Raw genomic sequence first — 18,553 nt, forward strand, 5'->3', positions numbered from 1 at the left:
CATTTGTATGTGTATTAAAATCGGGTCAGCTTTATCGTTAGTGATGTAAAGTAATTATGACAAGCTGTTAAGTCACATCTTTCAAAGTTTTGGAATTGGACACCAAATGCTGCTGCTGCAACTTCACATTTCAGCAGCTCAAGCTAATATTAGCATTTTGCTTTTAAGACTGGGAGGGTGATATGTTCTGGGTCTTTGGTCTTTAGCAGTTTGAAGGATTAAGTGCCTCTGCACTGCCGCTGTACACACACATACACCTTTTAGGTCTCAGTCTGATTATATACTGCAGCTTGATAGAGCCTGTTTTCAGATGATGGACATGGAATATGAATAATTTTGCATTGTTTCTGTTCACAAACACCAAACAGAGACAGAAATCCAAAGGTTATGCAATGCCGCTGTAAGTAAGCACAGGACCCCTGATATTTTGAAGTGTGTTTACAGATGCAGTATCAACACTGAGTCCAAAAGGAGGTATGAAGCAGCTTTATTGCAGTCACACAAAAGTGTCCAGGGAAAAACCTCTGGGCCCTTTTCTCTGGCAAACAGTCTGACTAGCATGCTTTCACTGCCATGAACTTCCACCCAAATTTGATTTCACCCGCAAGAAATTGATTAATTGTGGTACACAGTGCAAGACATCACTGATGAGTGTGGTCATGAGTAAAAGTGACCACTAGAAATCTGATCACACCTAACAGTAATGTTTGCTATAAGAATGCTTTTCTGCCATTAAAGACTTCCATTGTCCTTTAAAGCAGCTTCGACAATGCACTGAAATGTGTTAATGGAGCTGCTTTCCATTATAAAGGAAGGTCAACTGTAACAACAGAGAGGGAAACTGTACCAAACCAAAAGCTAAATATGATATAACAAACTTAAAAAACTAAATTATTAATATTGTTTTTATTGCACTTGACATCTTCTGATTTGACCTGTGTTTGCTCTATAGCTGTTGGTTACCTCAGCCTCAGGCATCACACTGCCTTGAATTAAGAGAACTAATCACAATGAAAGGTGCTGGGCTTTGCATTTAAACCAGTCAAGAGAATCTGGGTTGGACAAACCAAACAAAACACTTTCTGCCTTCAGGCAAACACTTACATATTGAAGTCTCAGTACATTCTTAAAATTCATCATCATCATCATCGTCACCACCAGCAGCTCTTCAGACAAAAGCATACAAAACGAAGCACTGGATGCATGCAGCAGCTGTATGACTGATCCAAGCTGACAGCCTGTGGTGTGTCACTATAAAAGCATTTACTGAGGCACAGCACTGTGGCCGGCCCAAAGCTCATCAAAGACTGGCTTATTTTATCAGCCAAGTGGAAAATGTGCTGAGAAAGAGAGGGAGAGGCAATAGAGAGGAAGTCAGCGAGAGTAACTAAGCTATTGTGCCCATCGCTGACCCAAACACCCGTGTTACAGTAGTCACGGCCACTCACAACAAAAGCCCTAATCGGTGGAGCAGGGCTCTAAATTAAATGACCCTGCAGTGGCGACACTGTTACTAGCAGGCCGACCAATGCATTCTGGGGCAAAAGGGGAAAAGAGATATGGCTAATGAACAGAAAATGAACTGAAACGGTGACATCTTTTACAAGCAGAGCCAACCTTGAGTGACCTACATACTCCAGTGTGAAGTATGCAACATACACGGTTGGAAGCTATTCGACTTCTTGCAGGCATTTCATAGATTATACAGACTTGAATATGAGCCGCTTTCGGAAACAGAAATGACCAGGCTTTGTAAAGATTTCATTTGCACCCTCGGGTAAAACTGCACTTCCAGAATAACGTACTGTGACTTTCACCAAATGTAACTATCACACTTCTCACACTGGGAGGAAGTGTCTGCATATAAAACATCAATCAAACAGACATTCTGGAAAGGAAAGCAATTCATCACTACACCAAAGTATGACACACAAACAAGCCCTTTAACATATAACCGTATATTCCACTGCTTGTATCTGTTAAGTGATCATGGCTGGCTCATTTAGAAGGAAGGGAAAGATTTCCAACTGAAGTCAATGCATGGGCAGCATCCCTATCCCCAAGGGTCACATTAAATTCAGGGAAGCTGATAACAATTGACTGAGTTTGCAGGCGATAGCAGTAAGATTATGTAGTTACATCTCTGTCTTCTCATTCTTTATTCCAACTCCCTTTCTCAGCCACGTCTTCTTTCACTCCCCTTATACATCTCCATTATTATTAGCTTGCTGCTATTTCGTTTTTTCTCTTGTGCGCTCTGTGCTGACATGTCAATGAGAAGTGGTGATGTGGGACATGCAGCAACAAACACTACAGTCCTTCCCTGGAAGATGTCCTCACATACAGGCTCTAATTGGCCTTAATTAGAATGGGAAGAACCTCAGGATATGCGCCTGTATGTTTCTATGTGCTACATGCATGTGTTCTTGTTTGTGTCTGCAGAAACAAAGCTGATAGAAGTGATGAACACATACCGCCTCTGGAATAATGCATTCAGTGAAAGTGGTACGCAGCACCTCCATTTTAAAATGTTATATGTGGGAGTATGCAAGCTCATGTGTTTGAATATTTATGTAAATATCATGTTCTGTCATCCTCAGGCCCCAGATTGCTTTTCCAGTCAGAACGAGATTTCAGTTATCACATGGTCTCACCAGCAAATCCCGGCTCAAAGCCAATATTTAAAAGGCTTAATGTCTATGACGCCCGATGCGAAGGACGTGAAATGTATAGTCACAAACAAGCTGTCAAAGTGCCATACATTCACATGCAATTTTACCATCTGCTGAGGCCACAGAGCTGTTTACCTTAGCCAGGGAATATCATTATGATAATCATGCTCATCTATATTTGAAATACATACATATTCCCTCCACGATGACCAACCTTGCAGCAGAACATAAACGTCAATAGAGGGGAAAATAGTTTGGGTGACACTAGTGGGACATGACACCATAGGCCTTTCATGAGGGTGCACGTTGTGTGCATGTAGAAACAGTCATTTAGCTTTGATGATAATGCTACACAGACAGGAACAGTCTGTGAGGGGTTACTGTCCAAGGCCACAGAGAGATGCTCAAAGGATGTTCTTGAGATTATCATCCCTTATAAGAGAGTGCTCTTAATGTTTTTGTTTTTATTGTTCAATGGAAACCAGAGCTGCAACATATACATTTTTCTGAGTGTATAGTATATATAATCAAAAAACAAAAAATCAAGTTAAGAGAATATAATTTGATCAGTTCAGTTGTTTTCATTGTCAATTAATGTGCTGCTCTTTTTTTTCAAACATAGTATTGGTTTAGTTGATAACATTTAATACTCTAATAAAATGTCCATTGTAGGATGTTCATGGATGAAATCTTCATATTTACCATTTTGATCAACCAGAAGAAAAACCCTGCTGCAGTTACAATTTTTTTTTATAAATATATACATTTCCTTCACTAATGTAAACCACACACATTTGCTGCATGGGGGGGGGGGTGCACCTATGCCCCCAGTAGTTCCCTCCTCTACTCAATCTGCAGAAAATCTGCAACTGATTGAAGACCTGGCTCAAATTACTGGTTACTTCTCAATCCTGTTTCCATGCGCAGGCACGTGCACTCCAACCAACCTTCTGTGCCCTTGCCCTCCCCAACCTGACAAATGTGGAACTTGACCCTTTCTGAATTCTGAGGCCGACCTGCACACTGAATATAACCTTGGCAGAGTCGCAGAGTCTTTGAAATGTGTTTCCAATAAACTCAAGTTGTTGACTATGTGTGTGTGTGTGTGTGTGTGTGTGTGCGCAAATGTACGCATGCTTTGTTTAAGTAGACTGTTTACACCCAGTGTCTTTACATACATACAAACATGTGCAGACCCACATGTAATTATTTACACATAATGTCTGTTTTTAGGTGTTAGTGGGTGTACAGGGGCTCAGTGACCATGTGTGCAGCAGGGGGGCTCTGGAGTGTCTCAGCACCCAAGGTGCCAAGGACATGACTTGACAGGTGTGTGTGGAGGACGCAGTGGTCTGCAGAACTGCAGTGGGCAGCAGCACAATGTGCCCATTCAGTCCTGGAAGGAGACAACTGAGATACCGCAGGACCACTGTGAGGAGGGGCAGTCATCTGGGCCACGTCAACCTTTCACTGCGACTACAAAGAAAGACAACTCTAACTGCATCAACAGAGTAGTGTGACCTCATGCTGGTTAGATATCTACTGGTATGTGACTGGTTAAGGCTGTTTCCACTGTCTGTTTTGAGGCAAAAAATTAAGTTAGTAAGTTTGTCAATGAATGTTGTCTTCACTTCAAAGACTGTGTAGCTATAATATATGTAGTTGTAGTCATTTCCACTTATCTACAGTGTGTGAAAAAGCTTTTAAAAATAAACAAATGAGGAAAAATGCATTTGTTTTTTTGTTTTCTATCAGTGAAAACCCATTTCTACCATCTGTTATTCAGCAAAAATTAAACTGAACAAATACAACAGCTCGGACTAATTTCTAATTTAGCATACATTCCTCATTTACAAGGATGAATGAAGTTACCACTGAGGTGGGGAAAGTTTACACTGTCTCTAAAATGATGAATAGACAGGGATAAAAAGCAATTAGTCACTGAATTACAGTTTCCAATACAGCTCAATGAGTTCTTGTGCACGCACATGTATGTTCAAATACTTTCAGAGAAACTTTGAGAACTTGCATGTGAAATAACAAAAAACACAGGCTAACAAACAGACAGAAAAGACAAGGGCCTGGACAAATGACAGAGCTATGTGGTCTGTGTGTCCTTGATGCACCTCTAACAAGAGCATTTAAAAACACACACACACTGCCACCAGCACTGCTGTCCCTGCTGAAAATTGGACAGGCATCCTTCAGCCGTGACATAAATCTGTGGAATCGAGGATGAATACAGACAGGGTGGGACAAATTTCATATGAATTTGAAGCCAGGTGAGCGAAGTCGTTCAAGACTGCTTGAAGGGAAAAGCTATACATTATCACAGAGGAAAGAAACTGTAATAGAAAAGCATAAAAGTCTGGAAATTCTGAATGTTTTTTTGCCAATGACGTTGAGAAAAAAAAAAAAACCTTTGTTCTCTACCCACACCCTCCCTGGATTTTCTATATGCTCTCTCTCGTAGCACAATATATCCAACATCAGCAAGATAATGTTAACCTACATGCGTTGCTGCTCCACACTACACACCAGAGGTCTCTGAAGCTGTGACCTCAAGACTCTCAAGGCTATCTGCCCACTAAATCACATTTGTAGAGTCATATTAAACACGTAGCCCCGAGGAGAGTAAAAGCTCAGCAAAGAATGATAGGCATCTCTCCATCACTGAAAGCCTGCACTGCATTACTCCATGCTAGGGGCTGATGTGATGTGGCCATCGACTGTGTCAGTGTTACAATATGGGCTGTGGATAGGTCTCCAATTCTTCTTGGGTTGCAGCAATTAGATAAGAGCCATATTCTCATCAGTTCACATGCAATAAGAAAATAAGGCAATGGCTCCCCATTTTAATGTATGGTCACAGATGGGGGGAAAAAATGGGGTAGATAGGAGAAGAAACCACCAAATTATGAAAAAAATCATAATGGTGAGCAGCAGTGTGCTGTGGTCACTGAGGGAGAGGGAGCTGCATACTAACGGAAAACTGCATCTTTGAAGCAGATGTTCCTACCATTCCTTGCAGTTATGTTTAATTGCGATAATCACAATGACACAATGGTTTAATTAGCAGTGTCCTTACGTTACATTTTACATCATGTCCAGTGCCAGTGGAGGAATTAGTGCAAGCAAAATGCATTCACCCTTAAAACAATCTTCCCCTGAACCCCGAAATGCTTCCTTTGTGTTTACATATTCACATCAGTACACACTGGGTTTTCAAACTGTGATTTGGACTTAGTGAAATGGCCCCAGAATTTGCTTATCAGTTTCCAGAGAAGGTAATGTGAGCTATCTGACCTCCTTGCATTTTACTTGTTATGGCATGTTGTTTTTGTTCAGGTCAGCAGGAGTCAATTTTCATTTTAACTGGGCATAATAATTCATTCCAGCAACCCAGTGGAGGTAACAGTAGCTGGGCAGCAAATGGCAAACTATGTATATTGACAGTCAGCATGTTTTTTTTTGGTTTCTGGTACTTGGGTCACGTATAGGTCGCAAATGAGATTTTAGAATGAGGTTTGCGGGTCATGAGATCGGTGCAACATATTGTGCATGCCATCAAAATTGTATATGGGTATAAGAAAATAAACTGCCAATGCATGGTAATAGACACAAGAAGACAGATGGCTGCCGGAGTGGGGTTTCTTATGCATGACGGCTTTTTCGCATCTGCTGGTGTGACTGTGTTAGGCTCGCGGTCAGGGGAAGTTCTCAAGAAACAGGAGGAAGCATTATCTGAAAACAAGCAAACAAACGCCATGCTGTCATCGGTTTCCAAAGCATCTGATCTTTTTATAGTCCAGTGTCATCTGCGGTAGCCAAGTTGGGCAGGAATCCTGCAGGGACCTTGAGGGCAATAGAGGTGGCACTCACACTCCCAACAGCCAGGTGAGAAAACATTCTGCCAAAATAAAAGCTTATATCATGGAAACAGCACTTGAAATGGGTATAAATCCCTCGGGGAAAACTGTAGCAAAAGCTTAAAATATCAATTCACAACCCTTGCTGCACCTTGTCGTTACAGTCACAAAAGCTGCACCAAATGGTGGTCAAAGTTTGTCAGATGTCAAAATAGATCATAAAACCCATCAAACCGCTGTAAAGGTAAAGTGCCTATGTGGTCTCTGACCAGACCTGCCTGAGACTCTATTCAATTGAATAACATCTCCTAATTAGATGAGCAGGATGTTTTCATGTACATATGCTCTAATTGTATTAAAAGAAAAGCATGAAGTGCCCCAACCCCCAACCCAATCTGCCTGCTGTGCAGCTATATAGAGAAGGATACAATGGTCTCTCCCTCTCCCCAGTCCACAGAAGCAGGGGAGAAAAATGAATAAATAAAAAAGAAAGAGATCGATGCACAAAAAGCACTTCATTCCTGCTCAATTTCATCATCTACTGTCAGCTGTAATTAGAAGGAGCTTCAATAAAGCCTTAAATCCAGATTTCCCCATCAGCTGGAGGCTCCTCTTGATTGTTATCGAAGCATGTATGCAGGACTCATGTTGACTGAATGGTAAGTCAGGTTAATGACAACTACTGTGTGGCAATTCACTAAATTAAATGAACATATACACTTCTATATGAACAAATCATATCGGTAAATAGGTTTTGGATATGCTTAACATATGAATGTTTTTGTCCAAAACATTGTTCGTCTCGTTTAATTTCCACCTCTGCCAAAGCACCACAAGAGCATAAATCATTTTTACACACTCTGAAACTTCAGCTCTCTGCACTGATAACACCAGCTGAGAGACTGAAATTAGCTAATTACCTGTGTCTCATGGCTGCATCCAGGCTGCTGGCCCAATTATTTCTGCTCTGGTGAAATTGTAAAAGGCCTTTCCAGCTGTGTTTGACACAAAGCTGGCTTAGGGAGGCTTACCACTGACCAAAAACATAAACAAGATTACAGGAGCCTAACCTTTCACTGTGCTCATGAGTGACAACAGAACCCCTGCTAAATGAACCTTTAGTCTGAAGCAGTCAAAAACAGTGGATAGTCGGATTTCAATACTTCTCACTACAGACTGAGCCATTACATAACAAACCAGTCCTTGTTGCCTCTTCCAATCAATGCAGGCTACTCATTAGTAGACAGTGAATGACACATGAAAATCAGAGAACAACACATTAAGAAACAGAAACTGCAGACACAGGTGTAATGAAACCAGATAACAGACATCTACTTAACTTCAGCATTCCACTGCTGACTTCCAGGGCACAAACTATAGTTCCCTTATTAATCATTATGGGCAGAAATTCCATAAAGGTTTGCCTTACATTGACCTGAGTGAGCTCATTGTCTGGTGGCATGCTGCAGTTTCATATGTTCCACAACTGGTATACTACTGTGTTTAGCTATGTGTGACCTATGTCAGTCTGACTTTTAGCTACATTTATTATGTATGAGCGTGTTAAGGGAGGTCTATGAGAAGATTATAAAAGCTTAAAATTTTGATGAGCTTAATCTAGCTATCAATCTTCAGATTACTACAGAAGCAGCATAATGTGGTCGTCAATAAACAATACACATTTATATCTCTGACTGTAGGGCAATGTGTCACGTGAGGAAAAAAATCACAGATTCCACGTTTTATGGAGGAAAAGGTGGATGATGCTTTGCGTTACACGAAGGCAATGCAGACAAGCCTGACAGCACAGGAGGAGGACTTTGAGCCATCCAGGACAAAGACGCTGAGCTGTTTGATTCGTATAGTTTTGAAAGTAAACATCACGTCATTTTTTATACATTTTATGTGTTTGCACTTTTTTATCTTAAATGTTTATTTTGAACACAAAAATAGGAGTACCTTTTTCTTTTTGAGTGTGTGATTGAAATATAAAAATGGGGCTTTACATACGTTAATGTTACCAGAACACCCGATTTTTGTCATATTGCGCAGCCCTATACAACTATTTTCTCAGGTTTAAACACCTTGAAAAAATATTAATTGAAATCATACTTGCAAGTTGTGGAAGCGGGACACTGCAACTATCAATGCAGTCTCTGTGCAGAAGATAAGACTATCACTGTGGAGAATACGAAGGGAGTAGATGTCGGTAGCCTGGAGAGGACTATCTGACAACTTAACTCCCACTGTCTGTCATTCTGTCTTCCCAATGATGTATTGGTGTTATATGCACTGTTCACCCAGCAGAACCAGTCAATACTACCATGCTGAGGAAGGCTCTGGTGAGACAATGGGAGACTGTGACCCTTGTTATGGAATGACAAAACTGCACAAGGGTTGAGAAGAAAGAAATGGGTGAGTGTGAGGAGCTGTTTTCTTTGTCAATACCACATTGTCAGCAGTACTGTAATGGTATTCTAATCAAGTCTTTTCAACAGGGTGTTTTTTAGGTTTCGTTAATTAACGGTACCTGTATTACATTTAAAGAATTAGGTTTGGTCAGAGATAAAGCCACTCACACCTTTTTATTGTTTCCCATAAATACAGCCCTTTCATTCATCTGCATCTGGAGACTGATATTTAGATTGTGCTGTGGTTGTGCTACCTGAACTGTGTGGAGCCTGCCTTCATTAAAGACAGTTTCTCCAAAGCTCACTGTTGCTTAAAACTATGAAAGGAAAAAGAAGTGCAAGGATCAGTAACGGTCTCTCAAATTATCCCACACATTTCCTGTCAGCACCTCAAGGTGCGTTTGCCCCTAATTGGAGGGAGGGCTCTGAACAACAGCTGAAATGTTCAGTTCACTGTTTGAATCCAGCCCTTGAACCAAGGTGATGTCCCTGTGTAGGTAGACAAGAGGAAAAGACCCCCTGCTTTCTCGCTCCTTGCCTGGAGGGCTCCGTTCCTGCCTTCATGCCACCACTATCGGCTGCTTATTATTTGGCTGAATGAGCTGAAGCTGGACTCATGGGGCTCACTTCTGACATAATGACTGATTACAGTCTTGTGGTTCCCCTCTAAGAAATCCCACAGTTGCTGCTACTGTGCCGTGGTGGCTCAGCATCACACGCAAGACCAATGTAGAAGTGGATGGGGAGAAGGGGGGGTGTAGCTGGAGCTGGTCTTTTCCAAAGACGGCGTAACCGCTACCCGTACTGTCATGAGTGACAGAGTCACTGGTGGACACTGGGTCATCAACCTTCTTGTCATCAGGTGCCTTGTTAACAACTGTTTCTTGTGACTAATAGGCAGACACGGGAGTATTATTAGATATTTCCTTTCCTAAAGCTGAGTGTGACTAAATAAGGATCTATGCATTTTAATTCCTGCCTGAATAGTAAAGAGACAATTTTCCACTTCTCCACCCTGCAGAAATGAATACATACTAATGCAGGCTGACATTAATCCCAATAGGACTAAAGTGTGCTAACATGAACCATCCATAATGCCTTTCCTCTTATTAAGACACGGTGCATCCTTGCTCTTGTGTGTAGTATACAAGATGCAGGTGTGACAGCAGTCTGAAAACAACACACAACAGGCTCTGTCAATAGCTGCCGTTTCTGAAGTCACTCTGTCAGCACTTTTCAAACGCCAGCTTTCAGGCAGTCAATTAAGTTCAAGGTGAGACAAAAATGTGTTGTCATTTAAACGGTTGTGCTCCACTGGGGCGGTACATCAAATCTGTCATCTCCATTCCAGGGGTGACAAAGGGCTGGCAGGGAAGTTTATATTTGCCAGTGGATGCACAGTTCTGCTGTCATTATGGCAAACTAGAGATGAAGCAGGATAGCTGATGCACAAAGTGGGGAGAATTAAAAAGCCAGTGTTCACCGTAAACCGATGCTGTTAACGGCGGGAGCGAACGAGGCGCTGCTCCTGAAGAGCATGCAGGCTGCACTTCCAGTCAGATCCACCCCCCACTCACATGCACTCCTAAATCCAATCCTATCTTATCGATTAAGAAAATCAATTTGGTCCAAGTCACAAGCACAGAGGGAGCTGCTGAAACGCTGCAATATATTTTAAAGTCACAAGTGGAATCAGATTCTGATCAACTCAACAAAATACACCCTGGTTTAAAAGCGTGACAAAATATGCCCTTTTCTCCTATCAAGAAAAAGAAATAAAAGGTCTCACATGACAGAAGCATAAATCCATCATTGTGGAGCAATTCACCTGTATGAAAAGACTTTGCAGTTCCCGTTCACCTCCAGTAATGCATCGACTCACTGAAATTCTCATCAGGTATGAAAGAGGAAATTTTTCTGTTTCCTCCCACAGTAAGCAAGATACTTAACATTTCTGCAAAGCAGTCAGGTTCTATGTTCTACTACAGGCCACTTAAAACTAGAGGGCTAATTGGATCTTCAGAATAAAATACTGTAATGGAAAATTGATCAAAATATTATGGTGAAACCAAATTAAATGTCATGTTTGTTAGTTTTGTATCATATTTTTTGTAGATCTATAACTTCTGAACGGAAATGTGCATTGATGATAAAAAGACAACTACAAAGAGGTACAGCAGGATAACAGGGAGGCATAATAGACCATAAGAAATGGAAAACAATAATGCAGAACATATCTGACTAATTACAAAAGGCTTACACTGACAAGGAGTTTTCAGTAGTGTTACGCCATGGCCTTAAGCACCCTGCCAGCCAAACATTTAGGTAAATTGTAAACATGCTTTTCCTCAGTTCTGAGCAGTGGATCAAGGAGATTGGGTACAATAAGAAATACACTTTTTATGAAATGCATTATTTTTACACAGTAATCTACATATTTTATATTTATAGGCTTTATTTGGTCAATATTTTGTTGTATTAAATTTAATATACTACTTAATTAATTTGTGTTGTTTACCTGGAGTTGGGATAGAACAGTTGTGGAGTTCAGCAAAAGGGGAAAGGTGTTTGTCTTCATCTATATACATACATATAGAACTACAGTGCTAGGCAATACAACAAAGACCCGTAAAATGTAAATCTGCATTCATTTTGTATACATCGAAATCTAGACTGCAGCTTTTGTACATATGTTAAATATTGCTGTGCCTTTTAAATGTCTATTCTCAGGAGCTAAAGGGTTTATTTGGTCTCATCTACCATCTATAATCAGAACAAAATGTGTGTTAACATGAGCATTTGGCAAGTCCCTATAAAGCACATTTGCTTTTGCAGTGCTTCCTTATGATTCAATGTGCACATTTTTGACTATGTGCAAATCTGCACCTGATATTTGCCGACACAGCAACCTGATTACAGGGACGCCATCTTCGTTTCTCTTTGCTGACCAATTAGTGGTCAGATGAGGAGGTCCCACTGGTTTAGGGAGGCGTAAATACTAACCGTCATTTCCATTCATTTGTATGCGGCTGCAGGTGCACTACCTTATTATGTATTCAAGCCCAAACCTGCCTTGCAAACAGGCCATAAATTAACTTCTTTTAGAGCTTTGGTCTCAGAGGAGCATTGCATCTTTGTTCAAATCTTCTCCACTGGTCTAAAGTTCAGGGGGAGGGAAAAAAAAACACCTCAGTACCAACAAAAGCCATCAATAATGTTGCAAAAAAGACTTGGGTGTCATAGTGTAAAATGCACATAGACAAATGTATCAGACTTTAGAGAGTAGTAAATAGGCTGATATATTGCACCTCTGTCAGGCTTTGTCAGTTTGATAGTTTTTGGATACATTTTAACACCAGCAACAGGGTCATAAGAGCGGCTTAGATTGCATTTAATGCTAAGTTGACATTTTTGGGTCCATATCTCCAGCTGAGCTTGTATCGTTTTCACTCTTGGGCTTTTATTTTTCTTTGGCTGGTTGTCTCTTAATGGATCCAAGGTTAACAATATAGAAACTGATTTGATGACTGTACTGTTCACTGGTCAGATGTACTGCAGTGACTTACAGAATTACATTTCTGTCAATATTATCAAACAACACTTTTCACAAAGCAAGCAACACTTTTTTAGGACGCAACAAGAACACAATCCAATCATTGCAAACAAACAGTGTATTTTCAAACAAATAAAAGACAATCATTTTGAATGACAAAATCGATATTTTATTTGGTCAATTCATACAAGTGTTGCTTGCTTCTTAAAAAGTGTTGCTTGCTTCTTAAAAAGTGTTGTTTGATAATAAAGACTAATTCCATAGACACTCCTCTCTATGAAATATTCTTGTAAGAGTCTGTGTTTCAACACCAAGATTGCATTTTGTGAACATATCGGAATTTGCATAGGCTACTTTGTGGCTTTTCATTTGTAGCACTGGCATCCCTTTTGCTATCCAGCTTTTGCATCACTACCTGCATAAGCTGTTGAGTGTTAAAATGTGCCTGCTAAGTGTTTTAACCCCCTAAGAACAACTGAACTAAGCGTCGAATTAAGGGCAGCGAGGTGGCTTGCAGATAATTAAAAGAGCATATGAAAACAGAAATTATTTTTGATCAGCCAATGGCCACTGGTCATGGTAATGTATACACTTGACAATACCATGCAGCAGGCCTTTATTATATTAATATAATGCACAAATTACAGCATCATACTAGTGGGATTAAAAACACCAAAGCAACTGTTTTGGTGTTCTGTTCTATAAATGCAAGTAAAAAATGCCAAGGTGGCCTACATTGATAGCATGGTCAACCAATGATCTTATCTCCTACTTTGACACTATGTATTCTCTTTACCTTGTATCTGTGCTCATTTGTAGGATTACAGGTCAAAGAGAGAGCCAGTAAAATAGTTCCATGACCTCACCCTATCCTCATCACACCACCACAGCCTGACTGGGCTTGTATAAAATCCCTGCAAATCCCATGATTTAAAGAGGCTCATCAATACCCCACACAGCCGCTCTCTCATCCTAACCACTCATTTGGTTGTAAACCAGCCACAGAGAAATGGCCTGCACTGAATTTGATTATCCTAAACATCATGCAGGTAACAAGAGGTGAAACTTTGGAAACAAAGTTGGGCCGCCAAATGAGAGATGAACAAAGAATGTGTGACATACTGCGGCATGATTATATATTGTATCACACACACACATCATAGTGCATTTTTACTCTCCATTTTACAGATCATATCCTTTTATGTTCCCATGTTATATCCAGAGCAGTGATAAACACAAGAGTTATTGATGCCAAACACTCAAATCCTTCCAGAAAAAAAACTGTGCACAAACTTGTATTCAGATGTCTCAATATTTTTTTAATTCTAAAAGGTGAGTTTGCGTATAGTCCCCTGTTATTTTAGTTTTCACTTAAATGTTCCCAAATATCACAAGCTGCAGAGAATCAAGAGACTAATTGTCTGTTTTTTCCATCAACCAGCTGAAGTCTCCATTTCAACTGTGAGCCCATTTCCTGCATTTTAGTGCTCAGGGGGTTGTGAAAGCTTATGTCAAAACCTCAGTGTCCAGGGTCTTTATGAGACAGGACAGCATAAGTGTTGAGAGGCAAAGACCCTGAGGACCTTTTCTAGGCCATGTGCTTTCTTTTTCATTTTCAGCTTTTGCTTTTCTCCTTTTGTGACATGCCTGCCAGAGAGAGGGCCCCTGCGTATCAACCTGTCTCACTCCTAACAGCATGATAACTCGGGTCTGTAAGACCTTCAAAAACCAAGGGCCTCACTGTAGCTGTGGGTGAGATTTGACCTGAGGAAATGTGAATAAAGTAAAAAAATAAAAAAATGGTGGCCTGCCTTATCCCATTCTGCAAATGTTTAAATATTACAAATAAAAAAGAAAGCTAGACATTATTTGTAAATATAAGGAAAGTATTTTAAGTTTTTAAGTTTGCCCCGTCTGTGGGGTCACTCTAGATATATAGGTAGAGAAACATCAGTCAACAACAAACAAAATGCAGCATTAAGCTGTTGGGATAAACAATCACTAAAGTGCTCAATACGTTTTAAAATCCATCATTTAGTCCTTTTTTTCTAACTTATTAAACAACTTCTGCTGTGCTGCCAATGATAAGACAAAAATAAGCCCAGTTTCATAAGTTCCTTGAACATTAAATATAAATGTAAGTTTCCCGTCATGACTACGAGTGCTAATAAATCTGATCCACACTCTGCCATGTGGAAAATAGAAAGCCTAACGATCGCATACACCGTAAATAGTGAAATAGTTCATAAAATATGGTGATGTAAACTGTTAGACGTATGACTTCTGCAGTGCCACACATTAGCCAACACATTAATTTGTTGGTTTTACAACCAGTGATTAGTTAGTAGTAGTTTGATTTCAAGTTAAAAGTTGAATAAACTTTTACAATAGCTGTCAATTTAAATTCTATCAAATGACTAATCAACTGATTGTTTCAATTGCACAGGGACCCAGATTCCTAAAACTAATGTGGTAGGGAATAAATGAATGTACTACTGCTTGTATGGAAGGTGCTAATGAGTGTGGGCCTGAAGACCACAACCTGCAATCTAACTGCCAACTGCCAAAAAGCCTGCCATTTTATTAAGATTCTTTGTTATTCCCACCTGCATTGAACATTTTTTTCTGACTTTTATAAATAAAACACTAATGAATAATTTAACTCATTATATCAGCGGTGGAAAAACATGAAAAGTGAATCTAATCCAATCCCCAGCCTTGAGAGAGATGACTATTCAGTGCGATAAAATACAAATCTAAATTCTGAGTAGTACGTTCAGTCCATGACCTTGGGCATTAAAATGTGTTGTACAGTGACATATCAAATAGCTATATAAAAAGCAGTTAGATAAAGACATAAAATGGGATTTATTCACTCTGTGTTTCTGCTATACTGCTTTTCTAAGCAGGGTCAAGTAGAACTGCATCGGCAATGGATTTGAATTGTTAGGACAAGGTTGCATTTAAAAAAATATACTGTATAGAGGATACTGTATAAAATCCTGTAGATAATGTGGAAAAGGACTGTGTGTGTGTGTGTGAAACTGGATGATTTTCAACAATGATTATCCACACTGAGATGCCAGTAAAAGCCTTCCCTGTACACAATCCATGACGTCCATGAAGTTGTATCCCTCATTAGCGAACCTAATAAAGAAAAATCAGGGAGCCTGCATTCACACAGCAACAATGAATTCCCTTCTGGCTTGCGACTGTGCCCAAAAAGGCAAAAAATCAAATACAATAAATTGAACTGCCTGCGGACCGAAGACCACTCGCTGACAATTGACACTGGATAACAGGAGAAAACGGAGAACATCACAAAGAGAGGGATTACTGCTGAAGAACAATACAAACGACCCAAACAAAGAAAAGGCTTGCTTTTCTGTGGGGGAATAAAATTAACCCATATTAGAGCACAATATGACACATACAACACAATAAAACAGGGGGAAAACAGACAAGATACTAGAGGATTTACACTGTACCAATAAGAATAGCTCACACACAGCATCTTATGAATCCTGTACGGGGGTTTTCTGAGGTTAAGGGTTATACTGTAGATCAGTTACTAACAAGGCAGTTCTTTTTTTTTTCCCCCTACCATCTCTCACTATCTCACTGTGTTTATTTACCCGAGATAACCAATTCCATCAATATGTAAAGCAGTGGCTTATAATGGACCGCAAGAAAACAACAGCTTCAAGAAAAGCAAGATTACAATTACTTTCACACAGCTCCATCCCATCAGATATGACACCGCATGCCGAGTTCAACTGCCTTAAAAAATAAATGGAACCTGCATTGTATTCCACAAGGAGCGGCGTTTAGCTGAATCAAAATGGATGAGACAGGAAAACAAAGTGCAGGTTGACATAACCATTTAGTCAGAAAGCATCAAATGTCCCCTTGAGTTCCCCCAGAGAAGGAAGTCAAGGTTTCAACTGCTGGTAAAATAAACTGTGTGTGTCATCTGCTCGAGGGCACTTGCACCAATGCAGATTATGTGACAGATGGCACTGCAGTCCTGGACATAATGAACACAGTCCAATTGTCAGATGAGGACACAACAAACAAGAGTGTTCATACATTTTTTGAAATGTCCACAAAAACAATTCTCGCCGTGGAAAGACGAGAGGGCATAGCCTGGTGAAGAAACTGCTCATGGATGAGATGCACGGTTGTTACACTACATTCAGGGTGAGATTGAACCATATTTCAAGTGACTGACTGGACAAGAAGGGCAAACTTCAGATGTGATTCAAAGCAATAGGTTTCTCTATATTTTCCACTTTGAGTTTGATGTTTAAACACAGTCCTCACACCAAAGCATTCGGTACAGTGGCCACTAAACCCTGCACTTCCCTCACGTGTGCCTCAGCACAAGTAACCATCATCAAGCTTTTCTCTTTCTGTATTTTGGATGGTGATATTTCCTATGCAGTTTGTTTTTTTTACGCACAAAGCTGAGAGGGGAAATTTAAAATGAGTCAATTTGGAGAACGAAGGTACTGAGGACAAATATCATCTGGTAACTGAAATATTTCTATTCTTTACACATAGTCAGCCTATCATAAAAAATGCATATCCTACACTCACACCGCTGCATCCACTGTCCACTTTGGACAAACTGCACCAGAACAAAAAAAATGGCCTGTATTGGTACATTTCTTAATTTGACAGACACACATTATGCTTCACATGCTTCACACTCCACTGGGTCATTTTTAATCACAGGGAAATGAGGGTTGCCGGTTAATTCTGAATGTCTAGGCTGGGCAAAAATCATATATCCTGCATGACTTCAAAATAATAGAACTTGCATGACACAGGCAACTTCTCTGCAAAACAATTGCATTTATTCACTAATGAAATCAAATCCAACTCCGAGGCACAAAGGACCGGAGAGCATGCGTCCAACAGGAAATGGTAATGCTCATATTGGCTATCAATATGTTGCACGTTGATGGGCGCTGATTACACCTGAACACATCGACAGCCCGGTTAAAGTAATTAAGAGCGGAGCGAATGCCGCGACTGACATTACCGAGCTCACTGCTGCAGGGCTCCATTCATTCATTCATTCGTGTGCACTGTGCTCAATCCAACATCATATTTGCGCACAAACAAACAAACGAGCGTGTGCATCTTATTGACTCACCGCGGGTTTAGAAATCACTGGAGAAAAAGGAGGATATATGTCACGTCCCTTTTCATCCAAAGTACGTTTTCTCTCTCGAGTGTCTCTTACACGGCTGGACACCGTCCTTGCGCACTGTGCGCGAGAAACAGACTTGACGAAAGGGCTCGAGGAGAGAAAACAACCGATCCAAACTGTTGTCTCGTGTCGCTGCGTTCAATATCCTTGTAATAAAAATGGGGGGTGGGTCGGGGGGGAACAAACACGCTCGGGCTCAATTTGCTGTGCGTCCACAATCCGAGGTTTTGTCGCGACTGAAACGGCAGGTTCCTCGTGTTATATCCACGGCTGCTGCTGTCCCTTACATCCCTTTAATGGCACAAGGCGTCCTTCTGTGCGGGGGGCTACATCACGTCCCGTCAGCAGCCTTCACCGCACACACTCAAAAAAAAAAGAAGAGTATCCTGAGGAATTTTAAATAAGGAGGGTCATGTGAGGGAAGAGAAGAACCTAAGTTGTTCGGCTCTCCGCGACAATGACAGACCAACAGTGCGCACTGGCTGGGAGTAATTCTGTATGGAGACCGAGGGCTTGGAGAGCCAGTGAAAGGTGAGAGCAAAAACTCGGATGTGGACTGCCGCTCTCGCCGTATACTCGGGCTCCACCTAGCAGCAAACACTGGATAACATGCCACAAACCAAAGCCCCTCTGTACCTACAGCGAGTCTTGCCTTTGCTGGCAAGAAAAAAAAAAAAGACCAACGTTAAAATATAATATTACATTCCGTCTGTGCGCCTGTGAAATCAATGTACAATCAACGACCCGATTAAAACATTTCAAGTTGTCCATCAATAGTTCAATTAAAGGAACTGCAGCCTGGAGATTTGAGCTGATGAGGACTGTTATAG

General features: G+C 40.6%; 1 protein-coding gene across 20 annotated transcripts in view; it reads right to left on the reverse strand.

The window, feature by feature from the left end:
- Positions 1-18,312, reverse strand: part of LOC131456295 (adhesion G protein-coupled receptor L3-like) — a 200,830-nt gene extending 182,518 nt beyond the window's left edge. For 6 of the 20 annotated variants that reach the window (XM_058624518.1, XM_058624514.1, XM_058624509.1 and 3 more), the window contains exon 1: positions 17,667-18,309. The gene's annotated coding sequence lies outside the window, so the exon portion shown is untranslated. Of the gene's footprint in view, positions 1-17,666 lie in introns of all 20 variants that reach the window. The other 14 variants (XM_058624505.1, XM_058624516.1, XM_058624512.1 and 11 more) reach the window with 4 other exon arrangements.
- Positions 18,313-18,553: the final 241 nt, after the last annotated feature.

The sequence above is a fragment of the Solea solea genome, chromosome 3 (assembly GCF_958295425.1).
Source record: "Solea solea chromosome 3, fSolSol10.1, whole genome shotgun sequence".
Classification (NCBI taxonomy): domain Eukaryota; kingdom Metazoa; phylum Chordata; class Actinopteri; order Pleuronectiformes; family Soleidae; genus Solea; species Solea solea.